Source organism: Canis lupus, chromosome 8, assembly GCF_011100685.1.
Source record: "Canis lupus familiaris isolate Mischka breed German Shepherd chromosome 8, alternate assembly UU_Cfam_GSD_1.0, whole genome shotgun sequence".
Lineage (NCBI taxonomy): Eukaryota > Metazoa > Chordata > Mammalia > Carnivora > Canidae > Canis > Canis lupus.
In genome coordinates this window covers 16,917,196-16,934,357 of record NC_049229.1, presented here as the reverse complement: position 1 = coordinate 16,934,357, position 17,162 = coordinate 16,917,196, and the positions used below count along the sequence as shown (strand labels likewise).

At 35.8% G+C, this 17,162-nt stretch overlaps 1 long non-coding RNA gene across 1 annotated transcript in view; it reads left to right on the top strand.

The window, feature by feature from the left end:
* LOC119872849 overlaps window positions 1-14,014 on the top strand; it is a 53,891-nt gene extending 39,877 nt beyond the window's left edge. Inside the window, exon 3 of the long non-coding RNA XR_005363160.1 lies at window positions 13,718-14,014. This is a non-coding gene — a long non-coding RNA (uncharacterized LOC119872849). The remainder of the gene's footprint in view (window positions 1-13,717) is intronic.
* The last annotated feature ends 3,148 nt before the right edge of the window (window positions 14,015-17,162 follow it).

The window sequence follows — 17,162 nt, the reverse complement described above, 5'->3', positions numbered from 1 at the left end:
ACTAACCCTACAGGTTTACATTAGGGGACCGTCAGGGGATAAATTGGGAAGCAGGTGAAGGTAAGGCCAAGATTTCCTTCATTTCAAATCTAGTTTCAGTGCCAGTGTGAGCAGCATAAACTGATATTAAGAACCATAAAAAAGACTTCAAGAATTATGTAGTAGAGATTTCAGGTACTATTTTCAGAAAGGAGTCAGGAACTTGAGCCCAGGAATAATGGCTAAGAGAACAATAAACACATCTTTATACCCTGTGAGAGAATGGCAGTTATGACTTGAAGATGAAGAGACAACAGGGATGTGAGACACAGGTGGGAGAGAGTGCTGGGGGTGGTGGTGCAGAAGGCAGTCTCTGCGATGGACCTTAGTGATCTTGCTTCCAGGTATTCACACCCATATGTACTCCCCTTTGCTGGATTTGTGACTTGGTTCTAGGAAAGGGAATACAATAGAAGTAATGAGATGTCACTTCCAAGATTATAACAAAGCTGTGGCTTCTGACGTGGGGCCTCTCTCTCAGATACCCCTTCTGGAAGAAGCGAGCTGTCCTATCACCAGAAGGTCTTGTGCAGAGGTCTTTGTGGCAGGGGACCTAGACTTGCCAACAAATGTGAATGAACTTGGTAGCAGAACCTCCCACTTCCTCTACCCCTGGTCAAGCCTCCACATAGAACTGTAGGCCTGGCTGACAGCCTGACTACAATCTCATGAGAGACTTTGAGCCAGGGGCACCCAAGTAAACCATGCCTAGATTCATGACCTCCAGAGACTCTGAGATAATGTTTGTTTTAAATTGCTAAGTTTCAGAGTAATTTGTTGTGCAGAAATTAATAATACAGCCAACTTTAGGTTTTTTTTAAAGCTCTATGATAAATATGAGTGCAGGACTTTATGACCTTGGTGTGGAGATCATGGACAGGGTAGTTTAGTTAGGAATGGGGACTGAGTTTAGGTATTGATATATTCAGTATAGAAATTAGATAATAGTGGACTACAGTGTTAATGTACTGGAGTCAGATCAAAATTTGAATATTCCTCAATGTTTTTATCTGTCAGATGGGCCTGTGTTTAAATTAAATGCAATTAAAAGTATTTTCATAATGCCTGGCTTCCAAGTACTCAAGAAATCATGACTCTTATTATAATGGCACAGTAAACCAAACCTGCTTATTTCTGGTTCTAAATTTAAATTTGTAGTGTCCAGCTAAAGGTGAACTGAGACAGAAATCCTCTAGAACCCTGATTATTAAAGTTAGGTATAAGTTGTCACAAATTGACCATAATGGTATCTGGAGAGGTGGTGGAGGATGTCATTGAGAGGACATGACCACCTGCTGATCTTCAAGCTTGATCATGGCAAGCAGACCTTCACTCCCTTCCCTGTTCTTGGAATGTGTACTCTGCTTACCTTTCCCATGTTAGCAGCTGTCCCAAGAACACAGCTTTGAGATACTGATGTCTTATTAAGATCATCTGAATAGTATATGTGTTTGAACACTGTAAGGCCTCTATATAAGTTTTAGGCTTTTGGCAGGTAGGTACAGAGATCTAATCTTCTGCAACATGCAAGACAATCCTGGTAAGTAAGTTCCCTTGCTTTTTAAACCTGTCACCTACCAGTATGGAGTAGGCTTATCTCCCTACAGTCTCTTCTTGCTGTACACCATTCGTGTACAGGGACAGTTTGCTAATCAACAACAGAAAGATGAATGAAGCTAAGAGAAACACTAAAGACCAAGAGAGGAGGTCTCTGTCAAGAGAGGAGGTGCTATAACAAAGAGATGGTTCTATGTATATTGGACTGGGATTGCCATTTTGAGATGTATCAGAAATTTAGGTAGTATGGTAGAAGGAGAATGTGGTGCTGTGGGATTTAAAATTTATGATTTAATTTTAATTTTGGTATGCAGAAATCCCTCTGTGGGGCTAAGCTAGTAAAAAAGTCAAACTCACCCACTTCTGCATTGTGACCTTCAATTTTAAGAACTCTGGGGAAGATGAGTTTTCCTTAGTCTGATAGCCAATGAAACATTTTTATGTAAGTGTGTTGTTGACATTCTCCAGTTGCCCTTTTACTTTCCTTTCTAGTTATAGAATCAAAATAAAGTCAACATATACATGTTTCCAATGATACTGATGTTTTTTAAGCTGAATGCACTTGAAATTCTTGGTGGACATGTGTGTGTGTGCTTGTTTTCTATTGATAATGTCATGAAAGATTGCAAAGGAACCATGCCCTGTGCATAATTAATAGCATGATGTTCAGAACACAATTTGAATAATAAAAATATTTGCTCTTACCTGAAGGAAACTGAGTGAAATTCATCAGCTGATAGCACTTGCTGGCTAGGAAGAAATGGGGGAATCAGATGAATCTTAAGCATAGGATGCTTTAATAGGGGGATTTATGTTCCACAATTAGGTGCTTAAGACATGAAAGGCGATTGATATTATGACCTTCTACAATTTGTTTGGAAACAACATCCGTGAATATTTGTTAATGATGGAAATGGTCACAGCTAAATATGAAGACATTAAGTTTATTCTTTTTACTTGAGAGCATTATTACCAAATTGAAGAAGATATTAAAATAAGCCACTTCTAATCCCTTTATGCAAACACAGCTTTTCATCATTGGCACATTGCTTTCTGAGCCTTGTCTTTAATCATTTTATTTATAGTTGTGATACACATGCTTTCTCATTCAGCCTTTTTATACATAACATTATAAAAACATTTTTGTTATTTCTACGTAGCATTTTAAATGTCATTTTAAATGGTTACATAATATACTATTTGGGTGTTTGCTCTAATTTACTAAAGCAATCCTGCTTTATAGAAAGTGTGTTACTTTCAAATTATATGTCATCTTAAATGAAGTATTTGAACTGTACATGAACTATAGAAATGCAGCAGTCCTAGGTTTTCACAATAGTATCATTATTTCAGTGAGACAGAATGGAGTGACTCCTATAGTTTTAATCAAAATTTAACACTCTTCAGTTGCAGATATAGATAGATAAGAAGGAACATTGGACAAATGGCTAGATAGAATCTCTATATGATAGGTCCCATTTACTAACACTTCTGTGTTCCATGGAAAGTTTTTTAGTGTTAAAAAGAGAAATGAGGAATCCCTGGGTGGCGCAGCGGTTTGGCGCCCACCTTTGGCCCAGGGCGCGATCCTGGAGACCCGGGATCGAATCCCACGTCGGGCTCCCGGTGCATGGAGCCTGCTTCTCCCTCTGCCTGTGTCTCTGCCTCTCTCTCTCTCTCTCTGTGTGACTATCATAAATAAATAAAAATTAAAAAATAAATAAAAAATAAAAATAAAAAGAGAAATGATACTAGAAGTGAGTTATAATGTTCCATTTTGAATTTTTGGCTGTCTGTGAAACATAAAACCTCTATATTTCAAATTAATTTATTCCCTTGATTCAATTCTTATTGTGCTCCTCTAGTATATATATATATATATATATATATATATATATATATATAGCAACAATATATATAGTAAAATATTGTAAAAATATATATTTGTGCAGATATTTGAGTCGAATTTGCACAGAGGAAGTAGTTTTTAATAATGTGTATATGTGAGGGCACCTGGGTGGCTCACTTGGTTAAACTTCTGACTTGATTTCAGCTCAGGTCCTGATCTCAGGGTAGTGAGATTGAACTCCCTGTAGGGCTCTACACTCAGCACAGAGTCTGCTTGAGATTCTCTCTCTCTCTCTCTGCTCCTCCCGTACTTGCGCTCATGTGCTCCCCCCCCAAACTCTCTCTCTCTCTCTAAATTAAAATAAATCATTAGGGATGCGTGGGTGGCTCAGTGGTTGAACATCTGCCTTCAGCTCAGGTCGTGATCCTGGGGTGCTGGCATCTTGTCCCACATCGGGCTCCCTGCAAGGAGCCTGTTTCTCCCTCTGCCTATGTCTCTGCTTCTCTCTCTGCGTCTCTCATGCATAAATAAATAAAATATTTTTAAAAAGTAAAAAAATTAACTAATTGAAATTCAATTTAAAAAATAAAAAATAAAACAAACCTTTAATATATATATGTCTTAAGCTATTGTTTGTATATTTAATTTGAACATCCTAAAATCCAAGTTTTATAAAAATATGTAAAATATATACATATTACACACATGCGTGTGTGTTTACGTGTGTGTGTATATGTGTACAATTTTGCTTAGCTAGCCTGCTAAGGTGACAAAAGTTTTACCCATTTCTTTTGGTTAGGTTGCTGACTTAGAGAAATAAAAACATTTTCTTCCTCAGAAGAAAAAAAAGTAATATTTGAACATTTTTTAATTTTTAATTTTAACCTAGCATAATTTATTTGATCTTTCAGGAGCAGGATCTGAAGAAATTGAACTGGGGCTGAAAGCAGAGTAGCATGGGGCTCAGGGTTTAGGTTAGAATTTGGCCAAAAGAAAGCAGGCAAGGAAGAGATATTCTAGTCATCCAGGATAAGCAGGATGGAAATCTGCTTATTTAGTGCATTGTGGACTAAAAATAAATGTAATTTACATTGTTAATTATACTATGCCAAATCTATTGCCCATTAACTGGAGTCTTAGTCCATGGTTCTTATATAGTGAAAGATCTTCTTAAGAATTCCTTTTAAGAACTGAACAATGCTCTTTCAATCTTGAAAGGAATCTCATACAGTACATGGCATTGATAAACAATACTTAGTCAAAATTAGTACTGTTAAGGTTACTCATTAAGCCATAGATTTGCTTTGGGCACACAAGATTTTTCCTGAATTTATAATTAACTTTATCCTTTTGTTTGTCTCAAAGTTTATGTGGAAGGTCTATACTTAGAAGCATCTTTTAATCCTGCAAATAATAGCTGCATGTAAAACAGAAAAAATAAGGGAGTCTTCTCTGCAGAACAAAGAAGTATACCACTATGTCCAGGATCTTTTGTTACCACAACAAGCATATTTTAAAGCAAGTTGTCTCATGCCTGCCTGTCTAGTGGCTTTCATGCAAAAATTATTTTTAGCAGAATTAAAAATGGCCTGGATCAAAAGAAGTCTTTTGATTTGTAGCATAATGTGTGAAAAATTGAGTAGATCGAAGATCTATTTCTCTAGAACTGAGTGAAATACGTTCAAAGATAGTAACATCATATATCATCCAAAAGTGAAGTGAATCAGACCTTTTGCTTCTCCTTTTTTCTTCTCTTTTTATAAATAATGTCTTCATTTTTCTTTTTTAAAATTATTTTTATAAATATTTTTATTTATTTGAGAGAGAGAGCACGAACAAGGGAGAGGGGCAGAGGGGGAGGGAGAAGCAGGATCCCCGCTGAGCAGGGAGCCCCATGCAGGGCTAGATCCATGAACCCTGAGACCATGACCTGAGCTGAAGGCAGCCACTTAACTGGCTGAGCCACTGAGGTACCCTGTCTTCATTATTTTTTAATAAAAAAAATATCACATATTATTGTAGAAAATTCAGAATATATAGGAAAAATATAGAAAAGAAAATAAAAATTAACTACAATCCCCAAGGAAGCACACTATTTCTTGACATGATTAAAGCAATAGAACATTTTCCCTAGAATTACTGGTTGGTTCAGGAGTAACTATATGACTTAAGAAGGGTGAATTAAATAGTGAGACACTATCCTTTTTTTTTTTTTTTTTTTCCCTGAAACTGTTAAGGGAGCCTAGAACTTCCAGGGTTACTATGTAGAATCCCCTGTAGTACTACTACTACATTCTACTATGTAGAATCCCATTCCCCATGAAGAATGGGAAGCTGAGTTGGGAATAATTCATTCATGTAAGTCAGTAATTTTTACCTCTTTTTTCCCTCCCTAAGTTAGTTTGAGGTTTTTGTCAACTGCTCCAAAAGGCTTCTGGTTGATAAGCCCATTGACTGAACCCCTGTGCTATGGAGCTACCACAAGTAAAAAACTATCACAGTTCTTTATTAAACTATTCTGTGTACCTAACACTTTGGCAAGAAACTTGGGGGAAAACCAAAGAAAATAGATAATTCTCATCCAAGATTGTAGTTAGAACTCATTTCTATTGTTCCTGTCAATTTTTTGACTTCTCTGGTTATGGGGTGTGTCAAATATAAAAAGAACATTAGAGATCCTCTAATCCGGAGATGTCAAATATGTGGGCTCTGGTGCTACTAAACCTTCCTCCCCTGACCAAGGAAGACACTTCTAATTGATCGTGACACTCAGTTGACTGAGCCTAAATTTGGCCTTAGGATCAATGCATTCCAGAAAGTCACAACAATCAATTGGAGTCAGTTCTCAAGATAAACCTATTTATTACTCCTGCTTTGTCCATTCCCCTCAATTAAAGATAGGAAAATATAGTACCTGTGGAGTTAAGTAACTTGTTCATGATCAGGTAGTTAGTGACAGTGACCTGTTTTTCTGGTTATCACTAACTTCTCCCAGGTAGTTAAAATCATCATCTGTAAAAATCACTCAGTGGTTACCTGTACAATTCATTGTACTTTATTGGCTTAGACAAATAGGGTGACATATCTTATATTTCCCATTTTAAAACAGTTCATTCCTGTTACAAGTTACATCAGTTACTTCTGTGTAATAGATAATTACAAAAATCTCTGACATATTCACGATGAAAACTACTTTGGTATGGTTGCATGGCTCTGCTCATCTCTGCTGGGCTTAGTGGAAGCACCTTAAGGTTGGATCTGCTCTACATGTTTCATTCTTCTCAGACGAGTGGGCTAACCAGAATGTGTTCTTTCTATAGTGGGGGCCATCTAACTACAAAAGAAGTTTCCAAGACCCAGCTTACTTGATGTCTATTAATACCTCCTTGGCCAAAGCAAGTTACATCACTAAGTCCAAAGGCAAGGAGTAGAGAACCACACACAACTTCTGTAGCAGGAGCTAAAGTGCTGCATGGCAAAAAGTTTGGACATAAGGAAGAATGAAAAATTGGGGCCAATAATAAAATCTACCATATAAATAAAAAAGGAAAAGTACAGGATGCCATTAAAATATATAAATGGAGAAAGACCCAATCTAATTGGGGGTGCTTTTTTCTTCACCAAGTTTCTCTTTATGGAAACCATATATGGTTACCAGCTGAGGTTATAAGAAACTTCCCTGCAGGGATAACAGCTTGTATAAATGTTCTCTGGAGGAACAAAAAGGCCAGAGTATCAAGAAGCATTGAAGACACCCGGGAGAGTAGTGGGAGATGAGATTAGAGAAGTGAGTAGGGCCTGAGATTAGAAGTGAGTAGAGAAGTGACATAAATGTAATTTGTGAGATTAGAAGTGAGTAGAGAAGTGACATAAATGTAATTTGTATTTGGAAAAGATCACTGGCTAGAACACAGAGAATTAATTTTAGTGGGCAACAGTGAAATACTAAGAGCAAATAACAGATCCTACTTTCAGGTAGGGCGGTAGGAGTGAGGACAGAGAGAAATGATCACAATTAGAAATAGCTTGAGGGCAGAACTGATAGATAGAAATTAACTTCAAACATATCAATTTCTATCATTTTCTTTTTTTATAAAGATTTTATTTATTCATGAGAGACAGAGAAAGAGAGATTTTTTACAGAGAGAGAGAGAGAGAGAGAGGCAGAGACACAGGCAGAGGGAGAAGCAGGCTCTATGCAGGGAGCCTGACATGGGACTCGATCCAGGGTCTCCAGGATCAGGCCCAGGGCTGAAGGTGGCACTAAATCACTGAGCCACCCGGGCTGCCCAATCTATCATTTTCTTATACCAAAATCTCTCTTGTTCTCTCTGTGTCAATTACATGTACTTTCTTTCAATTCCTGTGCTTACAAGGTACCTTCTACTAGAGAGTCTTCATTACCCCCCCGTTTGTTACACCTAGTACACTCCCCTACTCTTTGCCTACTTTAACTCTTAATCATCCTTCAGGTCTAAGTTTCAACATTACTTCCTTAGGGAAGAATGATCTGATCTTTAAAAAAATATTATTTTGGACCCTCATAGCATGAAATGACTCTTTTGCATAACACTTGATGTAATTGAAATTTCACATTTGTTTTATGTTTATTTGCTTAGTGCCTAAATCTACCCACTAAGCCTTGAACTCTATAAAGACAAATACTATATTTGGTTTTATTTATCTTGATGTTCCCAGTTCTGAGCTCAGTGCCTATGTTTGCAGTAGTTACTTAATGTGTGTGATTTGAATGAAAGCTTCTGAATAGAACATATTGGATACATAAATATTTAAGTTGGTCAGTTGTAATAGGTGTTAATATTTTTTGAAGTTAATTTCTATCTAGGAAAATCAAGATGAAACCAAAAAAAAAGCTGAAAATGAAAATCAGGAATATTTTTCAGAGAGAAGTATGAAATAACTAAGAATTGAAACAGAAACTAAATATGCTTCTCTAAAAAGCTTCAATGCCTAGATCAAGGGCACCTCTATGACCTGATGAATATGATCAATACATTCCAAAGATTGAAGATTAAAAGTAAGCCAGAGTTGCAATAAGAACCATATTAAAATTCATAGTGCCGTTAAGTGACAAGAAGTCTGTCGGAGCAGAACCCAGGTAAAATTTGCATTTGCTCTGGGGCATCACCTTTGTGTCATGTTTCCTCCCTGCAGTCAGTGAACAGAGGCCCCAAAAGCCCTTGAAAAAGGGTCACTTTTGAGTCTTGAGAGTATAAGAAAGAGATTAAGCAGAGCATCCTGAAGTAATCATGGAGCAAAAAATAAATTGCAGACTTTGCCATCAACAACAACAAAAAAAAATCACAGCAAACTGGGCCTTCCCAGAGGCCATTTAAATCTCCATAAACTTTTGCTTCATTCTAATCACTATACCCTAAAGATTTGTGAGTTTGTTCTTTATGGTTTATAGTTTTCTATTCCAGAAAACTCCAAAAGAAAACATGAGATGGCAGGAAAGAAGAAAAGAGACTGGAAAATAAATTTTATTTATAATTTAGGATTTCTTAAGGGCATTTTTTTTGTATGTGTGTGTTACCATCATGGCAAGAAGTATAGACTATATAGGCTTGTCGAGTAGATGCTGGGTGTTCTGTGCCTACTATCTTAGATCTTTAGTTACTGCCACTGCTGCTGCTGCTACTACTACTACTACTTCTTGCACTTATAGTTAGAATGTTATACTGGAACTACAGCCAATATCTTTAGGTTACAATGAACCTTTCAGAATATTTTCTTGGGTAGTACAGTTGTAGGCAAATAACACAGTCTGATGAATCCTGTGGTCTGCTATTCTTTCTGCCTTGACTTGGCTTATTCTTAGGTTGGCATAGGGGATTTGCTTTCTCTCTAGGTAACCATGCAATTCAGAGTTCTGAGAACTTCAAACTACGCATTTGGACTCATTGCAAGTGAGATTTTTTTTTCTTGCATTCAAGATGAAGACACTTGTAAAGTTGTTCACAGTGGCCTTTTCATGGAAGACAGTGCATATGGCAGTTTTCATCCTTGAGTATTTTTAGCAGTTTCAGGCTCTCCACTCTTACCTGTTTTTTTTTTTTTTTTTTGGATAAATATTTCCAGGCGTGTAATACTTTGAGATTTAAAAAAAAATATTTATTTATTTGAGAGAGAGAAAGTGGGAAAGAGAGTGAGCAAGATGGAAGGGCAAAGGGATAAGCAGAGAGCCCAACAAGGGGTTCAGATCCCAGGATCCTGGGATTTTATATTCCATTTGAATTCATGTTCTTCTAATTTGAAATGCATGTTGTTTGCAATAAAGTATATTTTTTAGATTTGAAAACCAGAAAAAATGTGATGAAAAAACTCTGGATGTAATTTTTGAGACAAATTGAGTAAGTATCAAGAAAATGAACATTCTACCAATGATGAAAACTTACTGAATGTGAAATATGCCATTTCTAAGTCACTGTACCTAGAATGACAAATTGTAGGTGATTTGAGGTGTGAAAGTGAAGGCTTTTAGAGCTGCAACTTTCTGTAGAATATTTTTCTTCTCAAGTTGTGCTCAGTCACCCAAATTTCTAGATTCTATTCCAAGCAAAGGCTTTAATAAAAAATGTAGTTTCCTGAGTCTGCCCTGGTAACTGAGACTATAGCATCATTTTCTGAACAAGAATTCTGATTGCTGATAATTTCCTCATGAAGCCTAGAAATCAAAAACACCAGTATTTATTAAGTTTTAAATATATGCCTAGTGGATTCTAGAAAGCAGAAGTAATGTCAGCTGCTTTTGGGGAGCTTCAAGTCAATGAGAAAATAATATAAGAAAATAGATAATCAAGAGGTAGGTCCATTTATAATCTATAAGTGTTATGAGATGCTAGTGATGGGGAAGATGACAGTCTTTGGAGTTGCCTGAGGGGGAGGTAGAACTTGAGGCAACTGTGAATAATGTGTCAGCTTTGAAGACATGGGTATATGAAAGGGAGGGGGGATGCTCATAGGGAATGAAGAGAGGAACATCTGGTTACAGAAAGATATAGCAGTGAGTGAAACATGTGTGAAGGGGGTTAAGGCATAGGAAAAAGGAAGAAGTAACGGCATCAAGGAAGAAGGTAGTAAAATATGGCTTGTGAACTGTACACCACTGCATCCTTCTTTAAAGCCTATACTTCTTACTTTTTGTTTTAATAGAGAGTTTGGTCACCAGAGAAAGGAGTTTGATCCTATCTCGAGCAAGGAAATTCATGATGAAATGAAGTATGTTTCAGTAGGCTTAACAAGGCAGTTATCCAAAGGTGGCAGGAGACAAGAACTAGAATTAATAAGGCCAGGTAGGAAGTTGCTGCAGCCATTTAGTGTTAAATTGTGAAGACATAGATCAGGGATTGGTAAACTTTTTCTGTAAAGAGTATGGCAGTAAATATTTTAGACTTTTGAGACCATGATTTCTGTGGCAACTACTGGGCACAGTATGTAAACTAATAAGCATGGCTGTGTTCCAATTAAACTTGATTTACAAGGCAAAGGACTGTATTTGGCTTGTAGGCTATAGTTTATTGACTTCTGGTCTAAACCACAATGGTGACATGGAAATAAAAGAAGGAAACAATTTGAGATGTTGGAAAAAATTATTATATTCTAATATCTGCTTGAATAAAAGGGGTCAGGAGAGGAAGGAACCAAAGATTTCAAACAGTGCATCAGTCCTTGAAATAACAATATGAGATTCATCAATACAGAGGTCATAAATTAATTCACAAAAGTTACTTGTTGAAGGAGAAGAATAAAGTTAAGGACTATTAGGATCGCTTGGGATAGAGTAGTGATTGGCCTCTGGGGTGGTGTAGATATTCTGTTTTTTGACTTGGATGCTAGTTATATTGGAGTGTATACTTTGTAAAAATTTTTTATAAAGATGTACAATTGTACTTTTTGTCTTCTGTTTATACTGTACTTCAATAAATCATTAAGGAGGTTGAAAAAGGGAGTAAAAGCAGTGAAAGGACAAAGAAATCATGATCATAAATGTAGGAGAAGAACCAGAAGAATGAAATATCACAGAAACCAAGAGAGGGTAGAAGGGGAGCAACTGGTCAGTAGGACCAAAGAAGGGAGCAAGGTTAAAATGAGGGTAAAAAATGGGCTTAAGTTGAAATAGGAGGTAAGAGATTGTCTCCAAATGGTAACTTCAGTGGAGGGTACGGTCAAAAATTAGACTCCAGATTTTAAACAGAAAGGAAGGGATAAGGAAATGCAATAATTTATTAAAGCACTCAAGGACAATGACCATAAAGGAAAAGAAAAAAGTAACATGTATTGAAAGAGATAATAGAACAGAGTGCAGGTTTTATTTCTTGTTGTTTTTAATGAGAAATATTGTATAAATTTGAGAAAAAGGGGAAATCAACCAGTGTAAGAGATTAAGGATGTTAATAAGAGATGGAAAACATATGGGACAAAAATATAGTGGATAAGAAGTATGTTTACCTCTAAAAAACAAATGGCATAATTATGAAGAAAAACAAGATAAATTCAAATCAGGATTTACTCAGGAGAAGATCAGATCTATCCATGGGAGGGGGCAAGAAACCATCTGCCCAGTTTTGTTTGCATAAGTATGAAGGAGTTAATTTGGGGGTCAAAGGAAGGAGGAAAATCACTTTAATTTTAGGAATAAGTTAGTAAAAATTGATTGGAGATGATTGTTAAAGAATAAGGTGCAACTTCAGGATATTCCCAAAAGAATTTTACTGAATAATCACCTTATGTCCATGCAACTATGACTATGAATGTGGTTAATCAGCGCATCATGTTACAAATTCCTATAAGCAGTATCATTATTGTATTATTGTGTTACAAGAGAAATCTCACTTCTTTGAAGATCCATCTTGATATTGCAATTTTTCCTTTTAGTACACTCTACTTTGTGGAATTGGTATAATCAAGTTGAAAAAGGAATCTGGCATAACTAATTTATGAAACAAACTTCCTAATATTAAGATCAAAGCTCTAAGTGGTTTAAATTTACAAAGTATTTAACCAAATGAACATATATAGTATACACACATAAACTCAAAAGCTCAGTGGTATTCCTTTATGTAATCTTGAAGAGGGTTATGTTACACATATATATAAAATTAAAATCAGACTTCTAATTTTAAGGACTCTGGATATTTATTTAAATGTTTTCATCACTTGTAATTCACTTTGAAAATATGCCAAACTCCATCAAATCCACTAAAATTAAGACCATGAAGTAATAAATAAAAATCAAATCACTTTGTGAAATCGTATTATATGGGTATAATTGGATACACCTAGCTGCCTCATCCTGATACTTAATAAACATTTTTTCACATTGCAATATAATTATCAGTCCTCACTGAACTATGTATGCAAAATTGATGAAACAGTTGAGCCTTAATGAACAGAGATATTTGCATTTCATTACTAGGTTGTATAATTCTGCTCATAAACTTTATGAAATATTTTTAATGTTCAATTTATTTTAGATGAGAGTGAAAAAAATTTTAAATATCTATCCTGAGGTCTTTTATTCCTCAGTAATGTCCTTTTACTAATATTCTTTCATTTCAATAAAGTGGATTGAACCAGGCTGAGATTACAAATGTCAAGTTCCTTAACTTTATGAATTATTCTGTAAGGTCCACAAAATATTTATCAGTCATTTGAATCAAGGCAACATTTTACAACATGCACATGCTTAAGTAGCTTTATGGATAGTGGACCTTAACTATTTTGATTGGTATTAACTATTCTAATAAAGACCAATGTTATTTACAACTCTGGAACTTATAGTTCATGACAGTATTGCTGAATATTAAAATATTAACAATGACTACTATTATTATAATTTTAATATTTGTAGTTGGTGGTTGAATTTTTTTCAATTGTCATTTTGTTTTTTTACTTTAGGGAGACTGAGGTCCCTCAGTCCCCCTCCCTTTAGGGAGACCTCTTCTTTGTTCTCATTATGCTCTCTGAGGAAGAGAAGTATAATGAGATACTCTCATTAGATCTTATTTCCTGAGAATGGAATTCCTTTTCCGGTTTAAAGGTCAGCACATTGATGATTAAATCTCTTTTCTTTCCCTACTCCCAAAGAGACGTGGGTAATCCCTATTTTTGGGTAATCCTTACTCCAAAATAGATTTGGGAGGTCAGCGTAGTCAAGCAGAATTTAGAAACTAGGGCAAGTTTTATCTCTCAGTCCTTTGTTTTTGGAGTAGAAGGCATGCTTTCAATGAGTCTTTTCTTGTTTTGCAGCAAGAAGCTACTACCAACTAGAGGTAGTACTGAAAGGAACAGCATACAACTTCTTCATGCTTTAGATTGAAAAAAGTGAGTCTTCTCCTAGGTCTGAACTTAGTCAGAATGCCTTTAATTGGAATCTGAGGCCCAACTTTCAAATGGTCATCTAACGTTTGTCTATTTGCCTTGCTCTGTTGGATTATGTCTTGTGCATATATCCCCTCAGGAAACTGATGGAGTTTTGTCTTACTATCTGACTTAAAATAGCCAACCTCTCTTTCTCTATATATCCTTGTCTTACTATGCTTCCTTCATAACACTTATTACACTGAGAAATTATATATGTGTATTTATATATCTGTATATTCTTTTATCTGTCTTCCACAATTAAACACATGCTATGTGAGATCAAGAACTTTGTTCTGTCTTGATCACCTGGAACAGAATGGACACTCAAGAAGTACTCATTGAACAAGGGTATATACCCTACAAAGACTCCCAGTGAGTCATAACTTTGTGTAATTCCCTCTTCTTGAATATAGACAGACCTGGTGATTTGCTTCTAGCCAACAGAATATGGTAAACATGAAAGGATTTTTTTAGATTTAGTTAAGATCCCAAATCAGTTGACTTTGAATTAATTAAAAGGAAGATTATCCTTGGATCTGACTTAATGAGGTGAAATTCTTAAAAAAAATCTCTATGTCTTATTAATGTCACTACTTAATAGCATCCTGTTCCATTACTCCACATCAGATATTTATGGAATGTAAAAAGGAATTAAGGTTAATGGGGTTTCTTTATACACACATTTACACTCTTAATTTTTAATATTTAACTGATGGTTACTGTAAACTTCTTCAAGGAGTACCCATCTAATTAGTATAGTAAAACGTTTGAATGAGATTGAAAGATGCTTTCAAAGTTACATGCAAGAGTCGACAGCAAATTGAATTGATGATAAGTGATTGGACAGACTTAAGGTAGAAGTAAAAGTTAATTAAAAGATGGCAATTTTATCTTTTTTTCCTGAGTCTTCTTGCAGAGTTATTCCTACTATATTTTATCTTCTGTATGTACCATTTATAATTTGCTTTCATGTTATATAACATACAATTTCATTCAAACCCTTGACTATAAATGCTATATACAAAGATGATTCCAAAATCGTTGTCTGATTGGCAAATTGAACACCAATAAAAAATAAATTTATTATTAAAAAAAAATTGTTGTCTATCCCAGCTCTCCTTCCTGAGTTCTAGTCTTATAGTTATTTGCAGGAGTCGTATCCTTGGGAATCTTAATCTGTACTTCTGGGTGATCTCAGAAAAACCTTTCTATAGCATAAATCTTCTCATGCTCAAATTCTTTAGTCCTGCAAGCCTATCTGTAAGCTCAGCACATACCACCATATACATAATAAATTCTCATTAAATATATGATAAATTAAGGATTGAATAAGGGTGGTATGCCCTCTTTTTTGAAGGAGTTTGAAAAAGTTATCTATGTCAAAAAGATTTTTTTTTACTAAAAGATATTTTCATTCTTTAATAGACTATCTCAGTCATTCTAGAAAACATCTGCCACAGTCAAATGAGTAGATATGTACTTTGGACCCATGCAGCCTCTTTCCTGGTTACGTTATCATGGAGACATTTACCCATAGGCCCATGAGGGGACATGTAGAATCTTCATTAGTCTTATTTGTAGTAACCAGGAGTTGAGAGGCCACGTGGCTGTCCATTGCTAGGGGAATGGATAAGGAGCATAATGTCAAAGCTCGTTATGGACTATTATTCAGAATTCAGAAACGATGGATATATGTCCAGAAATATGGTTGTATCTTTTAAAAATATATAGTTCTGAGTTAAAAAGTAGTACTCAGAATGGTATCTACAAATTGATACTATTTATTTAAATTAAAATGCACACACAAAACAAGACAAAACTTACAGTAGTTCATACATATAAACAATATACAACAAACAGTATTTTCTTGTGAGAGGAAGAGAAATGGTAAGGAGAGTGAATGCAATGGATTAAATGAATCAATATCAAATTAGAGAAACAAACCATTAATTGTAATACATCATGAAATGAGGATTGTGATTAACTCAATATTCTGAACCACAAACATAAAAAAATAGGAAAGTAGTATAAAGGAAAATTTATCCTGTTATTTAAAAATACAAATGACCTCAATAGAATAATCAAGAATATATAACATTATAAAAATTGACCTAAGTGGAAATGGAAGTCAAGTATATCAATGTTAGAAAAAATTAAATTGTCAGAGAATTAGTTCTGAAAACGACCCATAGGTTTTTGTGTAAGTTCTAGCAAAGCTTTAGGGAATAGATAATTCACATACTCATTAAAATATGACACAGAATAGAAAAATGTAGGAAGCTTCCAAAATTCAAAATCATCTCTCCTTTTTTTATACAACACTGATCTAAAACTCTAACAATAATGGGACAAAAAGGAAAATAAATGCTATGATGAAGACTCTGACTCCATTTTTGATGTTTTTAACAGATGACAGGGACGTCTGGGTAGTTCAGCAGTTATGCATCTGCCTTAGGCTGGGGAAGTGATCCTGGAGTCCTGGGATCCAGTACCTCAGTGGGCTCCCTGCATGGAGCCTGCTTCTACCTCTGCCTGTGTCTTTGCCTCTCTCACTGTGTGTCTCTCATGAATAAATAAATAAAATCCTTAAAAAAAAACAACAACAGATGACAACTTTCTGCTCTTGCCTCATATCTAGGCAAGGTGATAAGAAACTCTGAGCTCTATCTCCTCTGACACTGAAGAAGTTCAAGCCGCAGGAACCCGGAACCAGACCCCACCCCCTTAATCACAATAAAAACCTGTGTCTTCCTTCACTCAAGCCATTTTGCACCTGCTTTGGTACCTGCCTTGCTCTCCCCAAAAGTCCCCCTATATGAGCAATAAATCTGTTCATGCCCTCTTATTGCACTGGTCTGTCAATATCTGAACCAATATTAGGTTGAGGGTTGAGCCCACCCTTTGCAGGGCAACTACAAAACAGTTGGCATTGTGAGGTCTCTCTTCTCTTGTTTTTTGCCTGCTGGTGAGCATGCAGATTGAGCTGCTGCCTGCTGGCTAGCATATGTTGTGAGTTGTATTACTGTGTGCTGGTAAGCTTGTATTTTGTGGTATTTTGATTGTGCTGTGCTGTGATGCATTCTCTGAGTCCTACCAAACATCTGTTATAAATGTACCATAAAGTTGGAAGTTTGGATAAGCATTTAGGGACAGGAGTTTGGGATTTGAGGTCCTCTTGAAAGTGGCCCTGGGTTATGGGTTTTGACCTGGACCTATTTATGTGTCTCATTTCCAGCAGAAACTGTGGCTGATTCTAGATTCAAGGGAGTAACTCTTACCCTGTGACCATTGGTTGTGTGTCTCAACCAGGCATTGACCCCTGTGCAACATA